This window comes from Bubalus bubalis, chromosome 3, assembly GCF_019923935.1.
Source record: "Bubalus bubalis isolate 160015118507 breed Murrah chromosome 3, NDDB_SH_1, whole genome shotgun sequence".
Lineage (NCBI taxonomy): Eukaryota > Metazoa > Chordata > Mammalia > Artiodactyla > Bovidae > Bubalus > Bubalus bubalis.
In genome coordinates this window covers 154988275-155004704 of record NC_059159.1, presented here as the reverse complement: position 1 = coordinate 155004704, position 16430 = coordinate 154988275, and positions in this window count along the sequence as shown.

The following is a 16430-nucleotide window of genomic DNA, read 5'->3' as shown; positions in this document are numbered from 1 at the left end:
AGTCTACCCAAACCCATGTCCATCGAGTCGGTGATGCCATCCAGCCATCTCATCCTCTGTTGTCCCCTTCTCCTCCTGCCCCCAATCAAAGTAATGTCTCTGCTTTTCAATATGCTATCTAGGTTGGTCATAACTTTCCTTCCAAGGAGTAAGCGTCTTTTAATTTCATGGCTGCAATCACCATCTGCAGTGATTTTGGAGCCCCCCAAAATAAAGTCTGACACTGTTTCCACTGTTTATCCATCCATTTCCCATGAAGTGATGGGACCAGATACCATGATCTTAGTTTTTTGAATGTTGAGCTTTAAACCAACTTTTTCACTCTCCTCCTTCACCTTCATCAAGAGGCTCCTCAGTTCCTCTTCACTTTCTGCCATAAGGGTGGTGTGCCTGCATATCTGAGGTTATTGATATTTCTCCCAGCAATCTTGATTCCAGCTTGTGCTTCTTCCAGCCCAGCGTTTCTCTGGGCTGGAATGTACTCTGCATGTACTCTGCATATAATAAGCAGGGTGACAATATACAAATGGCCTTCTGGTCTTCTTGTCTATTTTGAAGACAGGAAAAACCTAACCTTCTCCTCCCTTAGATTCTGGCTCTTTTCTGGATTGGTCACTCCATGTTTTGTTTATTTGCCCTGAAATATCAACCATCATGGAGTGGTATGTTTGAATTGGTTTTCATCCGAGTATCCAGTTACACAAAGTAAGTAGTGTGCATTCTTGTGGGCCCTCAGTGTATTTCTCACAAGGATGAACTTTATATATATTTTTTCTCTGTCCTCAGGAAATGTTCCTTTACTCTCTTTAGTTAAAATAGTATTTTTATATTATTTGTGTTCTTTTATATTATTATTTTTTAACCAAAAAGGTTAAAACTGGTGATTTCCTCAAATAACTTTTTCTTCAAATATACTCTTAAGTGGAAAGTGATATATAAAACCAATTTTAAAAGGAGCACTTCTATCTGAGGAGAGGGGAAGAGATTCGGAGCCCAGTGAACCCATCACTACTGTCTACTCATCCCCGATGTGCCTCACTGATGGAACTCCTAAGACTTAGCAGTTGACATAAAACTTATAAATACATACATGTGACTGCACACATACCACATATGTCTGAACAAACAGATCTTATTGCTTCTACTAGATGTTGAAGAGCTTTTGTAGAGCAAGGAAAAAGCATACTGATTTCTAACTTAATTACATTTCTGATTTAATCACTACTATTAAGGCTGCGTATTGTCACCCTGTTTATTTAACTTATATGCAAAGTACATCATGAGAAACACTGGACTGGAAGAAACACAGGCTGGAATCAAGATTGCCGGGAGAAATATCAATAACCTCAGATATGCAGATGACACCACCCTTATGGCAGAAAGTGAAGAGGAACTCAAAAGCCTCTTGATGAAAGTGAAAGTAGAGAGTGAAAAAGTTGCCTTAAAGCTCAACATTCGGAAAACGAAGATCATGGCATCCGGTCCCATCATTTCATGGGAAATAGATGGGGAAACAGTGGAAACAGTGTCAGACTTTATTTTTCTGGGCTCCAAAATCACTGCAGATGGTGACTGCAGCCATGAAATTGAAAGACGCTTACTCCTTGGAAGGAAAGTTATGACCAACCCAGATAGCATATTCAAAAGCAGAGCCATTACTTTGCCAACAAAGGTTCATCTAGTCAAGGCTATGGTTTTTCCTGTGGTCATGTATGGATTGTGAGAGTTGGACTGTGAAGAAGGCTGAGCGCCAAAGAATTGATGCTTTTGAACTGTGGTGTTGGAGAAGACTCTTGAGAGTCCCTTGGACTGCAAGGAGATCCAACCAGTCCATTCTGAAGGAGATCAGCCCTGGGATTTCTTTGGAAGGAATGATGCTAAAGCTGAAACTCCAGTACTTTGGCCACCTCATGCGAAGAGTTGACTCATTGGAAAAGACTCTGAGGCTGGGAGAGATTGGGGGCAGGAGGAGAAGGGGACGACAGAGGATGAGATGGCTGGATGGCATCACTGACTCGATGGACGTGAGTCTCAGTGAACTCCGGGAGTTGGTGATGGACAGGGAGGCCTGGCATGCTGCGATTCATGGGGTTGCAAAGAGTCGGACACGACTGAGCAACTGATCTGATCTGATCTGATCTGATTAAATTGAAACATTACTACTAACTCGAAAACATATGAACAAAAATTGTACTGATCCCCAATGAGAATGGGGGAGAGAACAATTACAGACAAAAATACTTCCACAAAGTTCTGGGTGACAAAATTAGGTGGAGAACTGGTAACTGAGTCTAGAAACCCTCCCACACACCAGAAAACGCTCTACAACTTAAGAGTCTGAAGAGGAGTTTTCCTAAGAATCACATTAAAAATGGTTAACAATTTGTGCACCATGGGTCTTAACCAATAAATTTATTTCAAGTGTGGACCAGGTGAATAAATAAAGAGCCCTGAGAAAACCAATGAAAATATGCATCTCTATAAGCTCTGTCATGGCAGCACTCCCTGCCTTTGAGAGACAGGTCTGGTATATGAGCCAGAAAAGTGGGGGATGGTTGAAAGTTTGTCTAGAGTATTAATAGTTACTTATACAGCACTTACTATGGTACTTATATACCACCCACTGTGTGATAGGCACTATTCTTTGTGCTCTACAAAAAATAAGTGTTCATTGGAAGCTGATGTTGAAGCTGAAACTCCAATACTTTGGCCACCTGATGCAAAGAGCTGACTCATTTGAAAAGACCCTGATGCTGGGAAAGATTGAAGGCAGGAGGAAAAGGGGATGACAGGGGATGAGATGGCTGGATGGCATCACTGACTCAATGGGCATGAGTTTGGGTAAACTCCAGGAGTTGGTGATGGACAGGGAGGCCTGGAGTGCTGTGGTTCTTGGGGTTGCAAAGTCAGACACGACTAAGTGAACTGAACTGAACAAAAAACAAAATTTCATTTTTATAATTACCTAAGAGTACTAACATTATTCCTTTACAGATAAGGAAATTGAGACCCAGAAAGGTTACACTGCTCAGTTTCAACCAGACGGTAAGTAATGGTGCAATGGATTCAAACCCAAGCCGTCTGTCTCCATTCTCTTAATGGCATTGCTATGTTGTTTCCTACTTTTCTCCTGAGGAAAACTTGAATGGAAGGAGCTATATCTGAGGAAACTAATGTGTAGCAGAGAGCAGGGCCAAAGGGAGGAGATGAAAGCAGCAGGATTGAATGACTCTTTTTATTCTGAATTGTGTGGCTTTCGGTCTCACTCTGCTCTCTGGATGACAGCACAGCAGTGTTGCTTTCTTGCACACCCTGAACACCCATATCGACAGGAAATTGGAGGGTGTGTGCCTGAAGGAAGATCACGAGAGAAAGATCTTCACTTGCTGAACTGAGGGGGTCTCATGGTAAAAATGCTGACTTATTTGTTTATGCTAAAGCCCACAAACTGACAAGCCCACAAACTGACTCACCTTATATATATTTATTGGTTTATTTGCAAATAAAAAGAGCCAGAAAAGGTTCACAAAGAATTTGAGGCATAGTTTCAACATGAAAAGGATACAAACAATAATGCTAATTGTTATAATAGTTGCTCAGAGTGAGATCAATGAAACCAAAGAAAATAATCAGTGATATTCTCAAATGATGTTGCAACCATAAACAAGATCTGAATTCTAAGAAAAATGTAACATAATAATATAAGAAACAACTCTTAAAAACTATGAAAAATATATACAAAATTTAATATTTCAGTAAATGGGTGGAATATAAATTGAGCTAAACAAAGTCTTCAGAAAGTAGAACACCACGTGAACAAACAGAATACTGAAACATAAGAACAATGTCCCTTAACTTTTATTATTTACATTTGCTAGCCTACATATGCTCTTGAATTTTCTTTGTGAACCAGTACATGCATAAAAATAATTTCAGTATAATCTATGCTTTTTCCTCTAATGTTGAGCATCTTATCATGTGATTATTGGTCATTTGTGTATTTTCTTCAGTAAATAATTCACATCTTTGGCTCTTTCTAAGTTGGATATCTTTTTATTATTGGTTTTAAGGGCTTTTTTTAATATTAAAGGATATGTCTTTTATTACATAAAATTTATAAATATTTTCTCATATTCTGTAAATTATCTTTCTGTCTTATTTATACTTGCTTTTTCTTTGCCTTTGTCATCTTTTTCTGAAAACCATTGGCTCCTTCTAAAGCTTTAAAATTTTTCTTTAGTAACTTTTTCCTTTTCATAATTTAGAATAATAGCTTGAGTTTCTCTTCTTGCTTTAAATTTTCAACATATTTCACTGAATTTTTTGGACAAAAGTTTACAGATTCCCAACATATCTTTCCCTTCTTCATAATAAAGAAAAAAACTACCATTAAAAACTACTAACTGAACTCCCTCATGCTTATTTTTATTGTCTAAAGTTTTAGTGTTGCCTGCTAAAAACAACAAAAATAAATGTGTTTATTTACTTATATATTTGTTTAGTATCAGTGACTAATGCAAGCTCTTTGCTTCTATTTTTGTTATTGTTTGTTTGTTTGCTTTTAGTGCATCACACACCTTCTATCCTGATACTTTTTTTTTTAAAGTACTGAAATATTTTTAATTTGGTATGTCTGAAAATGTGTTTATTTTGCCCAGTTATTAAACAGTGATTAAGCTGTGCCATGTCTGAGTTAACATACTTCCTCAAGACACTGAAAATATTCTTTCATTTTCTTCTTCTTTTCTTATAGTGTGGGACATCTGCTATTTGTCTCACTGTCATTCCTTTTTTTGATAATCTGTTTTTCTTTCAACTAGCTACTAACCCATTCTCTTTATATTCTTTAGTTTTACTCTATATTGAGCAGATATGGAGTTATTTGTTATATTTTCTACTTAGGGAATTTTCATTATGTTTCCATTTGGGTTTTTAAAAATGTTTAGTCATTACCCTTCAGAATATTTTTACTTCTCTGCCATTTCCTGTTTTCAAAACAAATAGGGTTTCTTGTTAAATGTATCTGGGAACTTCTCAAGCTAGTCTCCATGAATTGTTTTCTTTTATACATTCTCAGTTTTTATCTTGTTTCTAATGGACTTCTACCTTTAAATTCCCTAACCACTCTTGTTCTGTCTAGTCTATAATTTAAAAAATGTAAATCATTTCATTGAAGTATAATTGATGTATAAAATGTTTACAACTTGGTAAGTGTGGGAATAAGTATACACAGTTGAGGCCATCACCTCCATCAAGGCCACAGACATATCTATAAATTCCTAAAGTTTCTTTCTGCCCCTATTGTTGTTGTTACTATTATTATTTTATTATTATTATTATCATTATTATATATAATATGAGGTTTACCCTTTTAAAAAATTTAAGTATACAATACAGTAATATAAGCTACAAGGACTATACTGTATACTACTGTGAGTACCTTAATTTAAGTTCTTTGGAACTTAATCTTGAATAACTGAAACTTTGTATCTTTTGACCATCAACTCTCCATTTCCCCTTCCCCACATTCTGTTCTGTGCTTCTACAAATTTGACTGCTTTAGATTCCACATTTAAGTGAGATCATGCAATACATATCTTTCTCAGTCTGGCTTATTTCACTTTGCATTATACCCTCTATGATGTGGTGTATACACACAACGGAATAGTATTCAACAATAAAAAGAGAAAAGAATCCTGCAATTTGCCTTTCTTTTTAAATTTTAATTGTATATTTCATATACATCTGCACTCCTAAAAAAAGTAGGATTTATGTTTATAGTCACTTAGATTGGCCTATCATTTGCATCTCATCAGAAGTAAATTAATTTTCCTTTTTTTCTTAGCATTAGTTTTACTCATTTACTTTAACATGTTGTTACTCATTTATTGAGTATATGAGAGGGATTTTGTTGTCCTTTCTCTATCCAGTGGGTATAATAGGTGCTCTAATAGGATTTGCGTTCTGAGATTCAAAGCCTAATGTGGATTTTGAAATGAGCTTCTAAATGTGGAAGCTCACTGATTTTAGACATGTCTTCTTTACTGTTAAAGCATTTATGTATAGTACCATTTCATCTGCAAACAGTGGCAGTTTTACTTCTTTTCTAATTTGGATCCCTTTTATTTCTTTTTCTTCTCTGATTGCTATGGCTAGGACTTCTAAAACTATGTTGAATAAAAGTGGCAAGAATGGACAACCTTGTCTTATTCCTGATCATAGAGGAAATACTTTTAGCTTTTCACCATTGAGTATGATGTTAGCTGTGGGTTTGTCATATGTGGACTTTTTATATATAGAGAATCCTATTATACATAGGATAGTCCTAAAGTTTCCACCAGAAAACTACTAGAGCTCATCAGTGATTTTGGTAAAGTTTCAGGAAAGAAAATTAATACACAGAAATCTGTTACATTTCTATACACTAACAACAAAAGATTAGAAAGGAAAATTTTTTAAAAATCACATTTTAACATTGCATCACCAAGAATGCAGTATTAAGGAATAAACCTGTCTAGAAGACAAAAGATCTACACTCTAGAAACTATAAAATGCTGATGAAAGAAACCAGAGATGACACAAAGAGATGAAAATATATCATTTTCTTGGATTGGAACCATCAATATTGTCAAAATGGCTATACTGCCCAAGGTAATCCACACATTCAATTCAGTTCCTATCAAATTACCAATGGCATTTTTCACACAACTAGAACAAAAAAAGTAATTTGTAAGGAAACACAAAAGACCTAAAAGAGCCAAAGCAATCATGAGAAAGAAAAATGGAGCTGGAGGAATCAGGCTCCCTGACTTCACACTATACTATAAGTTACAGTCATCAAAACAGTGGGGTACTGGCACAAAAACAGAAATATGGATCAGTGGAGCAGGATCAGTTCAGTTCAGTTCAGTCACTCAGTTGTGTCTGACTCTTTGCGATCCCATGAACCACAGCACGCCAGGCCTCTGTGTCCATCACCAACTCCCCGAGTCCACCCAAACCCATGTCCATTGAGTCGGTGATGCCATCCAACCATCTCATCCTCTGTCATCCCCTTGTCTTCCTACCTTCAATCTTTCCCATAATTGGGGTCTTTTCAAATGAGTCAGCTCTTTGCATTAGGTGGCCAAGGTATTGGAGTTTCAGCTTCAACATCAGTCCTTTCAATGAACACCCAGGACTGATCTCCTTTAGGATGGACTGGTTGGACCTCCTTGCAGTCCAAGGGACTCTCAAGAGTCTTCTCCAACACCACAGTTCAAAAACTTCAATTCCCCTGCACTCAGCTTTCTTTACAATCCAACTCTCACATCCATACATGACTACTGGAAAAAACATAGCCTTGACTAGATGGACCTTTGTTGGCAAAGTAATGTCTCTGCTTTTTAATATGCTGTCTAGGTTGCTCTTAACTTTCCTCCCAAGGAGTAAGCATCTTTTAATTTAATGGCTGCAATCACCATCTGCAGTGATTTTGGAGCCCCCCAAAATAAAGTCAGCCACTGTTTCCACTGTTTCCCCATCTGTTTGCCATGATGTGATGGAACCAGATGCCCTGATCTTAGTTTTCTGAATGCTGAGCTTTAAGCCAAATGTTTACACTCTCCTCTTTCACTTTCACCAAGAGGCTCTTTAGTTCTTCTTCACTTTCTGTCATAAGGGTGGTTTCATCTGCATATCTGAGGTTATTGATTTTTCTCCTGGCAATCTTGATTCCAGATTGTGCTTCTTCCAGCCCAGCATTTCTCATGTATTCTGCAAAGAAGTTAAATAAGTAGGGTGACAATATACAGCCTTGACGTAATCCTTTTGCTATTTGGAACCAGTCTGTGGTTCTATGTCCAGTTCTAACTGTTGCTTCCTGACCTGTATACAGGTTTCTCAAGAAGCAGGTCAGATGGTCTGGTATTCCCATCTCTTTCAGAATTTTCCACAGTTTATTGTGATCTACACAAAGGCCTTGGCATAGTCAATAAAGCAAAAATAGATGCTTTTTTTGATGATCCAGTGGATGTTGGCAATTTGACCTCTGATGCCTCTGCCTTTTCTAAAACCAGCTTGAACATCTGGAAGTTCACAGTTCACGTATTGCTGAACCCTGGCTTGGAGAATTTTGAGCATCACTTTACTGGCATGTGAGATGAATGGAATTGTGCAGTAGTTTGAGCGTTCTTTGGCATTGCTTTTCTTTGGGATTGGATGAAAACTGACCTTTTCCAGTCCTGTTGCCACTGCTGACTTTTCCAAATTTGCTGGCATATTGATTGCAGCACTTTCACAGCATCATCACAGATTTTGAAATAGCTCAACTGGAATTCCATCACCTCCACTAGCTTTGTTTGTAGTGATGATTCCTAAGGCCCACTTAACTTCAAATTCCAGGAGTAGGATAGAAAGCTCAGAAATAAATTCACACATCTATGGTCAATTAATCTATGACAAAGGAGGCAAGAGTAGACAATGAAGTAAAGATAGCTTCTTCAATAAGTGGTCCTGGGAATACTACACAGCTACGTGTAAAATAAAATAAAATAAATTTAGAACATTCTCTAACACAATACACAAAAACAAACTCAAAATGGATTAAAGCCATAAATGTAAGACCAGATACTATAAAGCTCTTAGAGGAAAACATAGGAAGGCCATTCTTTGACATAATCACATCAATATGCTTTTGGATCCACCTCCTAGAGTAATGAAAAGAAAAACAAAACAAAATAACAAAAACAACAAAAAAACAAAAACAAAAGGGACCTAATTATTTCTATAGAATGGGAGGAAATATTTGCACACAATGCAAACAACAAGGGATTAATCTCCAAAATTTACAAACAGCTCATGCAGCTCAATATCAAACAAACAAACAAACAAACAAAAAAACAGTCAAAAAGTGGGAAATAGATCTAAATAGATATTTCTCCGTAGAAGACCTACAGATGGCTAACAGGCACATGAAAAGATGCTCAGTTCAGTTCAGTTCAGTCACTCATTCCTGTCCGACTCTTTGCGACCGCATGAATAGCAGCACGCCAGGCCTCCTTGTCCATCACCAACTCCCGGAGTTCACTGAGACTCACATCCATCGAGTTAATGATGCCATCCAGCCATCTCATCCTCTGTCGTCCCCTTCTCCTCCTGCCCCCAATCCCTCCCAGCATCAGAGTCTTTTCCAGTGAGTCAACTCTTCGCATGAGGTGGCCAAAGTACTGGAGTTTCAGCTTCAGCATCATTCCTTCCAAAGCAATCCCAGGGCTGATCTCCTTCAGAATGAACTGGTTGGATCTCCTTGCAGTCCAAGGGGCTCTCAAGAGTCTTCTCCAACACCACAGTTCAAAAGCATCAATTCTTGGGAGCTCAGCTTTCTTCATAGTCCAACTATCACATCCATACATGACCACAGGAAAAACCATAGCCTTGACTAGACGGACCTTTGTTGGCAAAATAATGTCTCTGCTTTTCAATATGCTATCTAGGTTGGTCATAACTTTTCTTCCAAGGAGTAAGCGTCTTTTAATTTCATGGCTGCAGTCACCATCTGCAGTGATTTTGGAGCCCCCCCCCCAAAATAAAGTCTGACACTGTTCCCACTGTTTCCCCATCTATTTCCCATGAAGTGATGGGACCAGATACCATGATCTTCGTTTTCTGAATGTTGAGCTTTAAGCCAACTTTTTCACTCTTTCACTAGATGCTCAATAATTGCTAATTATTAAAAAAATTCAATCTAAACTACAGTGAGGTATCACATCACACTGGTCAGAATGGCCATCATTAAAAAGTCTGCAAATAATAAATGCTGGAGAGAATGTAAAGAAAAGGGAAACCTGTCACACTGTTGGTAGGAATCTAGATTGATGCAGATACTTTAGAAAAAGTAGGCAGGTTCTTTATAAAACTAGAAATAGGGCTACCATATGATCCCACAATCTCATTTCTGGGCATAAATTCTTATAAAATTATAATTGCACCTCAATATTCATAGCAGCACTATTTATAGTAGCCAAGACATGGAAGGAACCTAAATGTCTATTGACAGATGAATAGATAGAGAAGATGTGGTATATAAGTATACACACATACACACATATATATACACACATATACATACACACACAATGTAATATTACTCAGCTACTAAAAAGTAGGAAATAATGCCATTTACAGCAACATAGATGGAACTAGAGATACTAAGTGAAACAAGTCAGAGAAAGACAAATACCATATGATATCACTTGTGTGTGGAATCTAAAAAAATTATACCAATGAACTTATTTATAAAACAGAAAAGACTCACAGTAATAGAAAACAAACTTATGGTTACCAAAGGGGAAAGGTATGAGAGAGGGATAAGTTAGGAGTTGGGATAAATTAGTAGTGTATTAAACATACATATTACTATGTATAAAATAAATAACAAAGGCCTACTGTATAGCACTGGAAACTATACTCAATGTTTTGTAATAACCTATGTGGGAAAAGAATCTAAAAAAGAATATATGTATATATAACTGAATTACTTTGTTGTACACATAAAACACAATATTGCAAACCAACTATACTACAATTAAAAAAATAAGCATTTAATACCATAATTTTTCCATTAAATGCCACTTTAAGTTCTATAAATTTTGATAACATAGTTTTTCATTTTTATTTCATTAAAATTCTAATTTCTTTATGACAATCCTTTTCAGTTCAGTTCAGTCGCTCAGTCGTGTCTGACTCTGCTACCCCATGAACTACAGCACACCAGGCTTGTGTCCATCACCAACTCCCGGAGTCCACCCAAACCTATGTCCATCGAGTTGGCAATGCCATCCAACCATCTCATCCTCTGTTGTCCCCTTCTCCTCCTGCCCTCAATCTTTCCCAGCATCAGGGTCTTTTCAAATGAGTCAACTCTTCACATCAGGTGGCCAAAGTATTGGAGTTTCAGCTTCAGCATCAGTCCTTCCAGTGAACACCCAGGACTGATCTCCTTTAGGATGGACTGGTTAGATCTCCTTGGAGTCCAAGGGACCCTCAAGAGTCTTCTCCAACATCACAGTTCAAAAGCATCAATTATTCAGTGCTCAGCTTTCTTTATAGTCCAACTCTTACATCCGTACACAACCACTGGAATTTTTAAGTATGCTATTTAAATTCTAAATAAATGACAATTTTATAGATATTTTTCTTGTATTAGTTTTTAACTTAATACTATTGTCAGAAAACATACTTTGCATGGTTTAATTTTAAAGACTTGTTAAGGGTTGTTTTCTGATCTAGTTATGTTCAAACTTGGCAGATATTTCATGTGTACACTTGAGAAGGATGCACATTTGGCTTTTGTTCAGTGGAGATTTCTGTAAATGTCAATAAGGTCAAATTAGTTGATTGTTTTTCAGACCTATATTCTCATAGATTTACCCTCAGCTTGTTCTATCAGTTACTGAGAGGAGTTGTCAATATCTCCAAACATAACTGTGGAATTTGTTTACTTCTTTCAGTTTTATTTTGTTTTATGCATTTTGAAGATGTGTTGTTAAGTGAATTCACATTTACGATATTAATGTCTTCCTTTTTAATGACTTCTTACCTTTATGTACTTATTTTTCTTTTTTCCTGGTAATTTTCCTTGTTCTGAAGTCTACTTTGATACTAAAGTCTTTGATATTGATATCTATCTTGATATTTTAGGTTCTTCTTGATTAATGTTTGCTTGAGATATAATTTTTTCACTATTTTACATTTAAACTATCAATGTTTTTCTGTAGGTCTTTTGCATATGGTATAAGTCAACCTAATCAGAAGTTGAACTAGATTTGTTTTTATATTTTTCCTGTGGATACCTTCAAGGTGACACTGACTTCAGTTTCTCATTGTACTTGCCCAGCATTTGACCTTGAGCAATTTGTTAAACATTTTAGCTAAAATATTCTTATCTGCTTAAATGGTACTTGACATATAGCTTGTATGGTTTGCTACAGGGAAGCCAGTGCTTTCTGTCTTTTGGATGAACTGGTTTCTTCTAGATTTCAGGCCACTTGGATGTCTTGAGACCCCAGCTGTCTGATGAGTTCAAGGATAGCTATAGGATTCTGTAGTTTATCTGACTACTTTTTAATGTTGTTAAGATGGGGACAATACTATTTCTAATTATCTACATTGTCAAGAGGAAGTGAAACTACTCTATTGATTTTGGGGTTTTTGACATTGCCTTGTGAAGCCACTAGACAAACACTAGGATTGGAATTATTGGCTTTCAGTTCAGGAGTCAACGCGCTATTGTAGGTAGGCTCAGTTACAGAGGTAAGACCTGTCCTGTTTTTTTCCCAGTTTTGCACAAGCCCATTTTTGAGAAATTTCCCTCTTCCCTAAGCCTGTAATAATCTGACAGTTTGTAGTTTCAATCAGAAAAGCGACATCTTTTATCCTTATAATTCCACAGGTTTAGAGTTTCTGACCTCTCTGGCCTGTTTCTGGACCTGGAGACTGGCGTGTCTTTAGCCTCAACATTGGCTTTGTTTCTATTCAACACCACTGGGGAAGTTCAGCATTCTAAGTGAAGAAATTCATATTGGTTTTGGAAGATCTAAATTCAAGGTCTGTCTCTATCTCAGTGGTGAGATATAGAAAACACACTCCTCACTTAATTTGAAATAATACATATGTATTCTAGTTGGGTGTATTTGGGTTAGTCTTAAAATTTAAGAATAATACATTTGACATACAATGTTGTACAGTATCAATGAATCAATAAAAATTATTTTCAAAATAAACTACTGATAATTTAATAAGTAGTATTTAAAAATAGTTTCCTTTCTTTTTAAAATTTTTTTTATCTGCCCTCATTTTTAGATTCTCAGAGTCTTAAAACTCATTTTGAATAATATTAATATCTCCACTTTAATAATGAGGCTATAGTAGCAGAATACTAAGTGGAGACTTCTAAGAGAGAGACCTGAGATACAGATACAAATCTTTCTAACTCTACCTCTATGCACTTTTATACAATGATGTTTCCTCTATAGCTATATTGCTATACCAAATGTAGCCTCAGTTATGATGGCTCCATGGGAAAACAGGAACCCCTTTCAATCACTACAAAATAATTCACTGTTTCTACCATAAGCATAAAAGAAATGTTCTGTCAGAATATTTAAAGTTTGCTGAATTGACATTGGGATGATAGAAGTAGATGATATGAATGCTTTTTTAAAAAAATGATGGTGAAAAAAGGAAAATGTAAGTGTGGGCTGTCTATAGCAGCATAATAGAACCCAAGAGTGCTGGTAAAAATCAATTATCCCACAAGGGTTACTGAAGCTGAGCATACAGTGTTTAAGTTGGTAATAAAATTCTGCTACTTTGGTACCTGAGTTTGTCTGGATAATGCAGATATCTAAGGATTTACAGTTATCCATGGGGGCATGCTAAATTGCTTCAGTTGTGTTTGACCCTTTGTGATCCCATGAGCAGTAGCCCACCAGGCTCCTCTGTCTATGGGGTGCTCCAGGCAAGAATACTGGAGTGGGTTGCCATGCCCTCCTCCAGGGGATCTTCCAAACCCATGGACTGAACCCATGTCTCTTATGTTTCCTGCATTGGCAGGTGAGTTCTTTACCACTAGCACCACTGTCCACTGTGCACTACCAAATATTATGCTCTGTCACAAGAAATGGGCATAGAAGTTCTCATTATTGTATCTATAGGCAGTATGACTTGAGGGGCATTGGCAAATGGGCTTGTTTTCCATAGCTTTAATTTCACCCCCCAACGTCTTAGAAAGTATAAATCTCTTCAGAGCGTCTCTGCCCCCACTTTGTTTCTGCCCACTCTTTCTCACTAGATTCCTTATTATCTTATCTCTTCTCACATTAACTCAGAAGACCTGAAACAACTCATAAACAATAGGTCAAGCCTGGGTGAAAAAAAGGAGATTCATTTTTTAAAAACTTCATTTTATAAGCATCTTTTCTTTTAAGAGAACCTATTATAGTTTTCAGAAATACATATTTTAATTTTACTTTTTGGTGTGCTTCATCTTTCTAAACAATTCATTATATTTTATAAAATTCCTTAATGACCTTTGTAGGCTATAGAAAAAAAAAAATAGAAGAGCATACTAGTATTGAAATACTAAGAGTGTGAGGAATTAAAAACTAATCTTGTATTTAGGGTTTCAAAGTCCTTTCACACTTTATCTTATTTTAACATATGTGAGGATTGGTGAAGTTCATTTAAGCAACCTGTTTTTCAAAACTAATTATAGTAGAAGTGAGATTAAATCACTTCTCCAGACTTTTAGCCTTATGTTCTACTAGGGTCAGATATTTCTTATGTCTAATTCCTTGACCTAACTGAACTCTGTATCACCAGAGAAATTTATTTTTTTCAACTTTAAATGTAAGGCTAGGATTACATAGAAGCAAATCAGGCCAAAGAGACTGAGAAAACTTATTCAGTATGTGACTAAAAAGATTCATATATCTAGAAAATTTTAGTTTTTAAATAAACCATTTCTGCTCCTTACCAGCCAGTCACACAAAATCACATATGATTTGTTCCTATGTGTTTAAGGCTTGATAAAGGCAACTGCATGTCTCAGGTTTGTCCTGTTCAAAAAAGGATATTATTTACACTTTTTAGAAGGTACTCATAAGATATTCAGATGTAGCAATTTAGGTGTTTGATTTATCTGAAAGGCAACAAAAGGTAGTTAAATTGGCTTTTTCTTGGGTATATTTTACTTCCTATCACTCCACTCAGGCTAAATATAATGGAGTTATGTATTCTCAGAACTTGGGTCCGACTCTTCTGCCACCTTGCATATAGATTATGTGCCCACAGGCACATAATCCCACATGTGAAGCCAGATGTAACACATTATGACAATAGGAAAAGTTGTATGCACAAGTTCACTTTACTAGCAGGAAGCATTTATTATTTGTGCATAATATTTTATGAAGTTGGATCAGGAACACGATGAGAGTAACTTATTACATTTTTATTAATGACTTCACATTTTTAAATATCTGAAAGCAAGTTCAAGCTGTCTGACCTAAAGCAGCAGCACAGTGTAGCAGTTAAGGTAAGTATTCTCAGTAGGGCATCAAAATCTTAGAGATATCTTTGATGTCAGCTTATTCACTGAGATAGAGATGATATTGCTCATGGCATTTTTTATAACTCAGGTTATGTTATTGAGGTCCACAGTATATATTACAAAAATAATTTGCTAAATGTCTTTGATCATTTTTACATACTTCCAGTTTTGGAGAAGTATTGTACTTACATAATTTCTCCTGGTTTAGATAAGGATCTTACCACTCAATTTTATAAGTGATTCTTGATTTTTCAAGTTAGTTTTTAACTGGCTGGGAAACTTTCAATTTCCTTACATAAGAAAGCCTTGGGGATTTCAGTTTCCTAAATAAGAACAAATTGCTCCATTTTGTTAATGCAGGTTTTTTTTTTTTAACTTTAAATCTCTGTTATCCATAAAAGTTCATTCATAAATTTTACATAAAACTGTGGTTATTCTTGTATCTCATGCCTAACCCTCATATTTGTACTCTAAATCATTGTTTAGGTGAGCTGAGACCTGAATTCTATAATAATCACAATGAAGCAGGTTGTGAAAAAAATATTAAAATATAGAGATACTTATTTGAACTTGCTGTTAGTAACTAGAAATTAAAAATAATTTGGACAGCACTTGGGTTAAAAAAGAAAAGTTTAAGAGCTATTAATGTTTCATTCATCTGCTCAGAAAAATCCTACATTAATATCAGATACATGGATGATTAAAAGATAAAAATCTTGTTTGATATTAAATATTTCTTATATTTAATATTTACTCAAAATGATACACATTGTAATTTAATTTTTTTAACCAAAAGTAGTCAAATAGATGATATGGAATTGGTATGACCAAGTGAGACAAGGCTCTTCAAACATTTGCCAACTTATATGGTGGGTAGAAAATTCCTCTCATACAAGTTAGGTAATGTGTCAATAACCCCAAATTAAAATGCAATATTTTATTTAGGTAATCAATTTTTAGAGTATTTCTTAATGCTTAGGTGATACAACCCTCAAACCAGTCATTTAAGGTAGATAAAGGTCATAAGAATATGAATGCAACAGTGTTATTCATTTCCCAAATGAAAAGTAAGATTACCCTCTGAAAATGAAATATGGGAGATCGTCCTACTGCAGAGATGACACAGTCCATGAGGTTGCCTCTAACAACATTATCAAAAACTTTAGAAAATACTAAAAATGTAACCAAGTATGTCCTGTCTATACACTCTAGAGTGTATGATTACTGAACCATTTAAGCAAAGCAAGGCTCTATGATAACAAGGTGAGGGTCTGTAAGAAATTTGTATATGTAGAGTCCAATAAGCAGAAAAATCACAGTATAGTTTCAATATTCTGCCAAG